This window comes from Chrysemys picta, chromosome 2 (assembly GCF_011386835.1).
Source record: "Chrysemys picta bellii isolate R12L10 chromosome 2, ASM1138683v2, whole genome shotgun sequence".
Classification (NCBI taxonomy): Eukaryota; Metazoa; Chordata; order Testudines; family Emydidae; genus Chrysemys; species Chrysemys picta.
The window spans coordinates 165,041,244-165,054,194 of NC_088792.1; positions in this window are offsets into that span (position 1 = coordinate 165,041,244).

Sequence of the window (12,951 nt, forward strand, 5' to 3'; positions counted from 1 at the left end):
TTCTCATGCAGCACAAACTTGCCGCTGATTCAGTCGCTAATATCAGCATGACCTCAGATGAAACAAACATAAACCAAATGCTGAGGGCAATTTCAGCCACAGTCACAGTAGCCATCCCACAACAAAGAAAGCTCAGCTTCTGTTTTCTTCAGGGCAGCAATAATGAAGTTCACACAGGGGTTGCAAGATGTAGGTGCATTAAGAGAAAATGTGATCCTGGATCATCTACTGTATCTTCCTTCTTCCAAATTTTTCAAATAGATTCCTTGGGCCACATTTTCAAATGCAGGTGCCTAAATTGTACCCATAAAAATATGCATGCAACTGTAGAACCTTCATTTACATACGCAAATCAATAACTTGTGCATGCAAACAGGAACAAAGACATGCAATCATATAGATTTTTATGCAAATGGTTATTTCTGTGTCATCTCCTGTCCAATCAAAACAGAGTGCGGCTAGCAACGTCAAGAAGACCAGGATTTGGCCTTCTGCATATAACCATTTGCTGCATGTATTTTTAAATTTAGCTGATGTTATTTAGGTACCTACATAAGGAAAGTGGGAGGTTGTTATTGTTTAATTCATTAATCTGCATACTTTCATAATAGCAGATATGCTTCCACTTACTGTTTCTTATCAGAAATTTTGTTAAATTAAATTTTAGTTTTAAGCAATTTTCTCTTCTTAGGGAACATTGTCTGTACTCCAGTGTTAAGTAGACTGAGCATGATTCACTGAATTAGCAGAATATGTGCAAGTGACGTCAATGAATGTTCATGTAGATCAAAATTTAAACACGGAAAATTGTAGTCTGAGGACACATATTTAATTTATCTGGGTATTAAGTTTACACAGGAACAAGTTAACATGAATTTAGGCCCATCATTATTCAGGGGAAAGAACCACAATCAAAATGACCATTAGCTCCTTCTTTTAATATGCAGTATTTAAAGCAAAGGTCAAGATGTCTTACTATTCACATTTTATCTATGAATGTAATTAGGGAGATTTGTCCTATTTTATTTAATCAATGTGTCTCAGAACACTTTAAACTAAACAGCAAACAGGACACAAAACTATTAAAATCCCCTTTGGAAAGCTTTGTAACATAGGCAGGGTGTAGATGAGCTACTGATCTACGGGGGAAAAGAAGTAAGGAGCAGACTGTATTTGCATAGATGACCCTACTCTGCTTAGGTGTTCGGCAGATAGACATGCTTTGCCAAAGTTATCCATTTTGGCTGATTTGGGGTTATAATTCACTATTGAATGCAGGGGTAAGAAAATATTGTTACTGTATGAGTAAAGACCAGCAGAACTGTGCTTAGCATGACCTGATTGAGGGGGTCATCATAAACTGCACTCACTTGCTAAGCACCATGGGCAGGTGGTGGAGTCCCCTTCAGGGAGGCTAGCCCTGGCTCTGCCTCTCCCGCCATGTCCGGAGCCCCGTGACCCCTTGCCCCCTCCCTTGGCCAGAGGAGCCCCGAGTGTAGAGTTGTCAGCTGTCTGGTTTTCAACTGAAACACCCAATCGAAAAGGGACCCTGGCGGCTCTGGTCAGCACCGCCGACAGGGCCATTAAAAGTCCGGTCGATGGTGCTGCGGGGCTAAAGCAGGGTAGTCCCTGCCTATCTTGTCTTGACACTGCGCCCCTGAAGCAGCCAACAGGTCCAGCTAGTAGGTGAGGGGGTCAGGGGACTCCGTGCACTGCCTCCATCCCGAACATCGGCTCTGTACTCCCATTGGCTGGGAACTGCGGACGAAACTGGGGGAGGCTGCAGAGGGAGCTGCGGAGGCAGTGCCTGCGGGTGAGAGCAGCGTGCAGAGCCTCCTGGCCCCCCGCCTAGGCACCAGACTTGCTGGCCACTTCCTGGGCGCAGCACAGAGACAGGACAGGCAGTGACTCTTCTGTAGCCCCACTGCACCGCTGACCAGGAGCCACCCGAGGTAAGCCTGTGCCCCCACCCCCTGACCCAGCTATGAGCTGCCCCCCTAAACCCAGAGCCCCCTCCTGCACCCCAAACCACTCATCCCTAGCCCCACCCCAGAGTCTGCACCCCCAGCCAGAGCCCTCCCTCCCTCCCGCAGCCCCCTCCTGCAGTCCCCTCCCACACTCTGAATCCCTCGGCATCACCCCCCAGCCTGGAGACCCCTCCTGTACCCCAAACCCCTCATCCCTGGCCCCACCCCAAAGCCTGCACCCCGAGCCTGAGCCCTCACCCCCTCACACACCCCAACCCCCTGTCTCAACCCGCAGTTCCCTCCTGCACGCCAAATCCCTCCACCACCACCCCCAGTCTGAAGCCCCCTCTGGCACCCCAAACCGCTCATTGCCGGCTCCACCCCAGAATCCCCATCTCCAGCCAAGGCTCTCACCCCCTCCCACACCCCAGCCCAGTGAAAGTGAGTGAGGGAGGGGGAGAGTGAGTGACCAAGAGAGGGGGAATGTAGGCGCTTAGGAGAATCATAGAATATCAGGGTTGGAAGGGACCTCAGGAGGTCATCTAGTCCAACCCCCTGCTCAAAGTAGGACCAATTCGCAACTAAATCATCCCAGCCAGGGCTTTGTCAAGCTTGACCTTAAAAAACTCTAAGGAAGGAGATTCCACCACCTCCCTAGGTAACCCATTCCAGTGCTTCACCACCCTCCTCGTGAAATAGTGTTTCCTAATATCCAACCTAAACCTCCCCCACTGCAACTTGAGACCATTACTCCTTGTTCTGTCATCTGGTACCACTGAGAACAGTCTAGATCCATCCTCTTTGGAACCCCCTTTCAGGTAGTTGAAAGCAGCTATCAAATCCCCCCTCATTAAGAGGTCAATGGGACTTAGAAGAATAAGTGCCTAAGTCATTTTGAAAGTGCGACTTAGCCTCCTAAAGACACTTGTGTCTATACTGAACAGTTAACCTGAGGGTCAGCACCCAAGTTAGCCTACCCCAGGTGCATGCATCCCTACAGCAAGGCCCTAGCTGGGTTACTATTGTCACAGTTACCGTACTAGACACACTGCTGTCCCTTCGTGGGATGTCTCTGAGTGTATCCCCCATAGGTTTTAGGCCTTGCATCTTTACCTGTCCTGGAGCAGAATTCCACAATTCTCTCACTCTGAAACTAGATGCTGGGTTACAGTCTCTAGGTACCAACTGTGACTAATTCAATTGAGGTTGGATCTGCGGGGAGATGGGACCGCGGGAGCTAGTGTCCCTGAAGTGGAAATATTGTGAGGCCTGATCTATGTTTCCACTCCTATAGTATTTCCTCTGTACCTGGAGAGGGTGTGAGATGGGGTATCCCAGGCCTCATTCCTCTTCTGGCCCAGCCCCCTTAGAGCTCCGAGGCCACTGTGACGGGTTGGATCACAGAAACCCCCTTGGGAGCTGCCACCCGATGTGCAAAGACTACCCCTGCTTCTGTTTTCCCTGCCAGCTCAGGACTCCAGCACCCTGTCTTGCTGAGCCAGACACTCCTGTTTGGCTCCAGACACAGATCCAGGGTCTGAATCTCCTGTCCCAAAGATGCAGGTTACCTAAAAACAGCTTACAGAAGTGCGCTTGTCTTTAGCACTCAGATGCTCAACTCCCAATGGAGTCTAAACCCAAATAAATCCGTTTTACCCTGCATAAAGCTTATGCAGGGCAAACTCATAAATTGTTCGCCCTCTATAACACTGATAGAGAGATATGCACAGCTGTTTGCTCCCCCAGGTATTAATACATACTCTGAGTGAATTACTAAATAAAAAGTGATTTTATTAAATACAGACAGTAGGATTTAAGTGGTTCAAAGTAGTAACAGACAGAACAAAGTAAGTCACCAAGCAAAATAAAATAAAATGCGCGAATCTATGCCTAATCAAACTGAATACAGATAATTTCCTCACCAGTTCCAGAGTGCTCCCTTTTACAGGCTAATCTCCTTTTAGCCTGGGTCCAGCAATCACTCCCACCCCCTGCAGTTACTGTCCTTTGTTTCAGTCTCCTTCAAGTATCCTGGGGGGGGGGGGGGTGGAGAGGCTCCTTCTTTAGCCAGCTGAAGACAAAATGGAGGGGTCTCCCACAGGTTTAAGTAGACTCTCTCTTGTGGGTGGAGACCTCCCTCCTATGCAAAGCCCAGCTCCAAGATGGAGTTTTGGAGTCACCTGGGCAAGTCACATGCCCCTGCATGACTCAGTCTTTGCATTGTCCACATGGCATCTTGCATGTCTCCAGGAAGACTTCTCATGTGGATTGGAGCATTCCAAGATGCATTGTTCCCTAAGTGTCTCCTGATCAGGTACTTAACCTGGCAAATTCCTTCCTAAAGAAGCTGACCAAATGCCTCACAAAGCTTACTTAGAAATCAGGCAAGCATACAGCCCATATTCTTAAGCTCGAGTAGAAAATGATATATACGTACAAATAGGATGAATAGATATAGTAGATCACAACCCTTACGGAGATATGTTACATGGCACAGGCAGCACAAAACATATTCCAGTTATGTCATACATACATTTATAAGCACCCCATCCCCATAAAGCCTTATGGGGTACACTGTCACAGGGTATCCCAGGCCTCATTCCTCTTCTGGCCCAGCCCCCTTAGAGCTCCGAGGCAGAAGTGGAGCCAGGCTTGGCAGGGAGTGGGATGACTGACAAGAGCTGTGTCATTTCAGGGATGGTAGGAGGGCTGTTTCTCCTTCAGAGCAGAAGACACTTGCAGTTCTGTAAAAGAATCAGCCAGAGCAAGGAGCTGGGCAGGTGGTGCTCTGGGCTTCAGGGGCAGGGGAGCAGGGACACTTGCTCAGCTCCATGATCTGGCTGCTGCTGTATATCATTCGGTATGTCTGCACTTCAGGTGGGAGAGAGTCCCCCAGCTCCGGTAGAATCACGGAATCATAGGGTTAGAAGGGACCACAAGGAGCATCTACTTTAAACCCCAAGATGCAGGATTTTTTGTTAATGCCTCTGTTAATGCAACCTAAAATTGCATTTGCTTTTTTGCAACAGTGTCACATTGCTGACTCATGTTGAGGTTGTGATCCACCACGAATCCCAGTTCTCACCAGTGCTGCTCCCAAGCCAGTTATCCTCCATTCTGTATTTGTCCATTTGTTTTTTCTTCCCAAAGTGTAGCATGTTACATTTGTCTTTGTTGAATTTCATTTTGTTGTCGATATCCCAGTTCTCCAACTAATCAAGATCCCTCTGAATTTTATCTCTATCCTCTAAAGTGTTGCCAACCCACCCCCCTCTCCCCCCCTTTTGTGTCATCTGCAAATTTGGTCAGTATGCTCTCTATTCCTACACATCCAGGTCATTCATAAGGATATTAAACAACACTGAACCCAGAACTGATCTCTATGGAACCCCATGTGAGACCTTCCTCCAATCTGTCATCATTCCTTTAATTGCAGTTGTTTAATCAATTATATATCCACTTAATGGTAGTTCCATCAAGCCCTCATTTCTCCAGCTTACATATCTGAATGTCATGTGGGATTGGACCAAAAGTCTTGCTGAAGTCCACATATATTATGTGCAGTGCATTCTACCTATCCACCAAACCATTTACCTGGCCAAAGAAGGAAATCAAGCTTGTTTGGAATGAGTTGTTCTTGGTAAATCCATACTGGCTGCTAGTGATTATCCCTTCATCCTCCAGGTATTTGAAAATTGAATATTGTATACATTGCTCTAGTAACTTCCCAGGTATCGAAGTCAGGCAGACTGGTCTATAGTTCCCCGGCTCCTTCTTTTTCTCCTTTTTCAAGATGGGCACTAAGTTAGCTCTTCTCCAGTCTTTTGTGACATCTCATGTTATCCATGAGTTTACCAATATTATTGACAGTGGCGCTGAGATTCTTCAACTAATTCCTTCAGTACGCTCGGATGAATAGCATCATTTCCCACTGATTTGAATTCATTCAAATTGGCCAGAAGATCTCTGATGTGTTCTTTACTTATCCTGATCTGCATTCCTTCCTATGTATTATTTATGGTAACTTTGCTAATGATCTGGTCACATGTTATTTTTTGTGAGAAGACTGAAGCAAATTAGGCATTGAGCATCTCTGCCTTCCTGTCATCTTCCGTTACCAGCTCACCTTCTCTATTGAGCAGTGGACCTACACTGTCCTTGATCTTTCTTTTTTGTCTGACATGTTGAAGAACCTCTTCTTGTTGTCTCTAATATTCCTTGACAGCTGCTACTTATTCTTTGCCTTGGCATTTATGATTTTGACCCTACACACTTGTGCTATTCCCATGTGTACTACCTTGGCGTCATGCCTCTCTTTCCATTTCCCGTAGGTATCCCTTTTGGTTTTTAGATTGCTAAAATGCTTCTTCTGCCACCACACTGGCCTCCTATGGCTCTTCTATCTTTCTTCTGTGTTGGAATAGCTAGTATTGCATCTTTTAGGAACTGCTAGTCCCCTTCAACTCCTTTTCTTCCTAATTGGTCTTTCCATATAAACTTGACTACTATTTCTCTGAGTTGATTGAAATCCACCTTTCTGAAGTCTAGTGCCCTTGTTTTGCTGTTCTCATGTCCTCCTTTCCATAAGATCTTGAATTCTATCAGTTCATGATCACTTCCTCCTAAGTTCTCGACGACCTTCACATTTGGAACTAATTCATCCCCGTTGGTCAAAATCAGATTAAAAATGGATGACCCCCCTAATTGTTTCCTCAACTTTCTGAATCAGAAAGTTGTCCCATACACTTGCTAAGAATTTGCAGGACATATTATGTTTTGTTGTAATAGTCTTCCAAAAGATATAAGAGAAGTTAAAATACCCCGTTAATACTAGCTCATGTGTATGAGCTAACCTGCTTCTCTCATCCACTTCCTTTTCCTGATTTTGTGGTCTATAATAGACCCAACCATAACATCTTTACTGATCTTTTCCCTTTTCATTCTCACCCAGAGACTCTGAGTAGGTCTGTTGCTCTCTTCCTCTTGGACCTCGGAGCAAGTGTATACATTCTTGACATACAGCGCAACACTTTCTCTTTTTTTCCCCTGTACCTATTCTTTTGGAACAGGCTATATCCCTCAATGCTGGTACTATAGTCATGTGAGAGTTGTCACACCAAGTGTCTGTAATGCCAATTAAGTCATCATTTTCTTCACATACCGTGACTTCCAGTTCATCCTGCTTGTTCCCCTTTTGCATTTGCATACAGGCAATGAAGATATTTTGCAGATGGACAGACTCGTTCTAGCTGGACTTGTGCTTGTGCCGCCTATGGATTAAAGTGACTCAAACAGTCAGACAGAAAAATTCCCTTACCTAAACACAACCTCTTTATCCAAGGTTCAGGAGGTTCTGGTTTATCTCCCATCTCTGAGTGGGGCATATCAGCCTTGTCTGATTGCAGCTTTCTCTACCTGTCCCTATGTCTCACTTAGACTGTTAGTCTTTGTTAATGGGCCACTCCACCTTGACTGGTCCCTTGAAATATGTATTAACTACTTATGCTAAAATTGTCTGTTCCACCTTGTATTTAGCTGTGACACTGATTACATTTCACAGACCTGAAGAATTACTCTGTGTAAGCTTGAAAGTTTGTCTCTCTCACCAACAGAAGTTGATCCAATAAAAGGTATTCCCTATCCACCTTTTCTCTCTAATATCCTGGGAGCAACAACACTGAATACAGCCTTTTCACTGACACTTCCTGGCCAGCATCTCCAACCACTGTCCTCTTCCCTTCCTGCCAGGGCCACCTTTTAAACTTGTGTCTTTGGTTTACCTTTCTTGGATGCTTTAACAACTACCTTACAGCCTCTTGAGTTTAACTATGCATTCCGTCCAGGGCTGGCTCCAGCACCAGCGCAGCAAGCAGGTGCTTGGGGTGGCCAACGGAAAGGGGCGGCATGTCCGGCTCTTTGGCGGCAATTTGGCAGCAGGTCCCTCACTCCCTCTCAGAGGGAAGGACCTGCCGCCGAATTGCTGCCGAAGAATGAAATGGCGGCGGTAGAGCTGCCGCCGAAGTGCCGCTGATCGTGGCTTTTTTTTTTCCGCCGCTTGGGGCGGCAAAAACACTGGAGCTGGCCCTGATTCCATCAAGCAGCAATACACATCTGAAGAAGTGGGATTTTTACCCACAAAAGCTTATGCCCAAATAAATCTGTTAGTCTTTAAGGTGCCCCAGTCTCCTCGTTGTTTTGTGGATACAGACTAACACGGCTACCCCTCTGATACTTGAGTGACAAATTATATTCATTATGAATAATATGCATTTTCTCAGTTCATCACAAGGATGTCGTCACTCTTTCTGCACTTGCCCATGTAGGTCTCTGGGCATATCCCATGAATCTTTGTGCTGAGACAGTCTATGATTCTTTCCCAGTCAACTGTGCCATTGCAAGAAAGCTTGTCTGTCCTCCTGGGGCAGGCAGGGGTATTCCACAAAGGGCACTGGAGGAGTATCAGCATTCCAGTGATTTAGCCTGCATTGTCTCTGTAAATGGATGGGTCACATCCCCTATTAAAGCAGATCCTGGGACTCTTACCTACACCCAGTTCTTAATTTGTGCAGGGGCTTGCCAGGGCACCTGTACACATTATTACTAGAGATTTATTTTATTTCTTCTCCGCCCAGTGTTGTGAAGTCTGGCCCTAACCTGAGCCTTACCTGGCTAAGGGTTGGAAAAGAGGAGACACTGGCCTTTCTGCCCGCCACCCCTCCAAGCCCTGTTTGGCTAGCCAGTTGGCAGAATATCCTTCCTGTGCTGCTAACAATCCCCTGATTGGGAGATATGATTTCCATTGGAGAAGGGAAGTTGCAGACTGCAGAAGGGGCATTTGCTGCCGCTGCTACCAGGAAACAGCAGACTGAGAGCCCAGGAAGTAGCATGTGTATATGGTCCCTATGAGCCTCCAGTGCATGTAAGATTAGGCCAGGGCACAAAGGGAATGTTTTAATCTGGACCTAAGGAGGTGAGGCTGAAGGAGCTGTAAAACTGTAGCTGATGGAATTAGAGTTCCTTGCAGACATCTTGAATGTATGCCATACTCCTACTGTGTGTGCTTTGCAATGACAATAGGGTTCTTTACATGCAAATTAAGGCATTGAAAGAGAGGTGTGTGTTCAAGAGATTCCTGGACGAATGCCTGTCTCCCCACAGGTTGTAACAATTTGGAACCACCTAGCAGAGAGGGAAGCCACCTCACCACAGTCCCCAAGCACACACAAACATCTCAACAGTTCAATGTACCTCTGTGTCTGTGTGTATGCGTATGTGTTTCAGGCTAAATTTCTCTGGAAAATTTCAGCCAAAACAGGCCAGCTGTTTCAAAGCACAAGGCTAGGAAAAAATTCATTGTTTTGTCCATGTTAAAAATTCTGCTGATTTTTTTCTTTGAGAAGCTTTGGCAGCCCCACACTTTGGAGCAGAGACTTGTAATTTGGCAGGGCAATGGTCTTTGTGCCAGGGATGTGCCTTTTGCTGTTCCTATTAATATCTGCCCCAAATTGGCCAAGTTGTAAGCCTTTGAAAAATCACAGTTTGTACATGCTAAGTAAAGACTTGCTAGAGCTCTATAATTTAATACTTCAAAGATTCTGTGGACATTAAGCATGGTCTAGGGCAGTGTTCAGCAGGACTGTCCCTACAGTGACAATTCTTGGCTGCTCTTGGCCAACTGATAATATGAAACTCTTTCCTCTGTGCTCTCAATGCCCCACTCCTGTTGCCCAGGCAGAGAGGAGAAGGAAGCCACTTGAATTGAATGCAGAGGGAACAAGAGTGTGACCTGAAGGGGGTTGGGGAAGCAGGGGGAGTAGATTGGGACAAGGAGCTTGGGGAAGTAAGGAGGAAGACGAGGATTGAAGGCTGGCAGGTGTCCAGAGGAAAATCAGTATGTGATAATGTAATTAAAGACTGTTTCATAACGGATACACACATGGGGGCTGAATTCAGTTTGCACAGGCAACCTTCATTCTGGCATTTTCTCAACTTTTGAGTGTTTGACTCTGCAATCTTAATAGTGTTCTTCTAATATAGGGGTGGGTGTTTGGGAGTGTGTGTAAAATATATCATGTTCTCAGTAATAAGTGTATGCAGGATCAGGCCCTTGGTCCAGAGTTCTCTGAACTGGGATGTCACTGCATTGTTTATGTTCAGGTCTCATTTTCAAGCTTTTTTTCGCAGCCATAACATTTAGAAACTTTGTTCATCTTTTTAAAAATGAAAACTGACATTCTGATGTAGTCACACAACTCCAGGGTTTGGTCCCCTACACACAGGCCTACGGTGTGGGGATACTAAGGAGGTAGGCAGTCCCTCAAGCAGCTTATGGGCAACTTATTGGCTGACATGGAACTATGGCTTGACCTATCAGAGGAAGTGATATAACCTTTTCAGACTGAAAGATGGCACCCTGACACTGGGTTTTAGGGCAAAGGGCCAATAAAGAAAAAAATAGGAGATTGCTCCCTAAGGACTTCTTTGCTCTCTTTCCCTTACAAATGACAATAAGTGGAAAAAATAAAATAACCTTTCAGTAAAGGAAGACATTTTATGTAATTGAAACCACATTTTTATTATGGTATTTCTAGATTAGATGCTTTAAATTCATATGCAAATTAAATTAAGATTTAAATCTCCTGCACAAGGGGCAATGGTAAAATAAATATCTAGAAATACAATTATTGCAAAATCAATAAAGGATATTAAAGGGGAAACTGTTCTGCATGAATTGGTAAATCTATCTGAGCTCATTTGGAAAAATATCCTTGAAAATGGACATAAATGTACTAAATATTTAGTGATTTGTTAGATTTTTTTACTGTTCTTTGTAGTGGCCTAGGTCCTGAATTTACAAGGAGATCTCCACAAGTGGAGCACCATGCCCAAGTGGAACCACACTGAAGTTAAGAGATCTATAGAGAGCAGTGATCCACCTGCTTGGGGCTCATTGAGGGATCAGGGTCCAAGATAATCCAAGCCCCCAACTCTCTATAAACACGCCTCGATAGTTTTGAAGGACCAGGCTGGGAAACTGCTTTCTCCACAGCATCATCCCTTGCTCTGCTGCTGGATTTTTGTATGGGATATCTGCGTGGGAGATGATCAAGTCCAAACTCCTTCAGTATTACCTCCCTCAGGGTAACATCCATGAAGAGTTCTAAGCAGCACCCATTGCTATGGGATGCTTCCTGGTGCTGCAAAGCAGGCGTTCCCCAAAGGCACATGATCAGCAGGACTGAAAGAGGGTGCAGCTTCAGAAATCTGAATTCTTCTACGGACTCTTGCCACATGGAGAGTGCCAGGAAAACTCAGCGTGGCGGTAGCATGGAGATTTTGTCTCCCATTTGTCTCTTTCTTTACTTTTTTTCCATGGGAGGGACAATCTAAGCAAGGGCCAGACAATGGTAATCTAGGAACTTATGTGTACCATAGCATGGAGCCCTCTGACTTGGAGTGGTGGTGTTGATAGGGTGGCCACTCCCTTCCCAGACAGGCACATGTCCCACTTATCACCCTCACCCCCAATGATAGCAGGGACTTGCTCCTCATGTGAGCAGCAGGGACAGGAGTTCCCTTGTCTGCTCTCTCCAAAGAAGTAGGGAGACCCCCCAGTACTTGCCCCAGCAGCCAGCTTGTATCTGTTTGGATGGTGAGTGGGCAGTCCCACTGCATTCTCACCTTCCTGCTTCACACTCAGTTCTGTGCTGGGATGGACCCAGCAGGGCCCCCACGAGCAATGAGTGTAAAACCCAGGAAGTTGCATGGAACAATTCAGAGCTCTTAGAGCTCTTGTTTCAGGCTTTCTGCAGACTCAAGTAGTCATCGCTGCATCAGTTACACTCAGATCACAGGTTCAAACTTTTCTTCAAGCTGTAATGGCTAGAAGTATACTCGGTATTTTAAGTGGAAACGGACGCTACGTCTACACTTAGAGACAGAGGTGCGATTTTCTAGCTTGCATCAAGCTAGCATGCTAAAAATGGTAGTGCAGCCACAGTAGAATGGGCAATGGCATGTGGTAGCCGCCCTGAGTACAAACCTGCCCAAACCCTGTGGGTGAGTACTCAAGGTACCTAGCCGATGCTGCCACTTGCCATGGCCCATGCTACCATGATTACTCTACTATTATAGTGCGCCAGCTTGATCAGAGCTAGCAAGAGTATGTTTACTCAAATTGAGAATCACAATCCCAGCTCCAAGAGTAGATGTAGTCTTAGACTCTGACATAAACACATGATTCCAAGATTCAGGACCTTAGGAACAGACCTATTTTGCCTGTTCTTTAATCCAGCTCTGATCTAGACCACAGTTAGGATAGCAGAAACCATATACAAAAGAACCCTTATTAATGATTGTATTTGTGTGCTAGATCTTACTGGGCTGGCATTAGGGTAGATTTTGGAAATTACACTTTTAAATCAATAGTTTTTGGATGAATTCAGTTTTGTTTCTAAAATTCAGATGTACTTTTAAAGTGATTGCTTAACTTTTAAACCATTACAACAAAATGTCCAGTGTCTACATTATTTCAAAAGCATTCACGGCAAGAACAAACTATTTCATTTTAAGGAGGCTCTGGATTTTAGGGGACTTCCCCACCTCACCAAATGATTCTCATCAATTCCAATATATTCTTTCTTTTACTTTTTTTCCTGATGGTAAATCTTTATAATAATAATTAAAAAACAAACAAAACACTTCTATAGCACCCTTTTGCCCACTTAATCACTCAAATTAAGTAGGTGACACATCATTATTATTTCATTTGATATTCATTGTGTTAATATTACTCATAATACATTCTTTTGGCATTCATTTGGATGTAGCATGTAATTTCATAGGAATGACTTTATCATTACTATATACCATTAGTTAATGTCTACTTATTATAAAGTGTTTCCAATTTACTTCAAATATCATTTCCATTATGGGTTCCTTACCTTCAATAGCTGTGACAAACCTTTTCTGTTTTAGTGCCTGA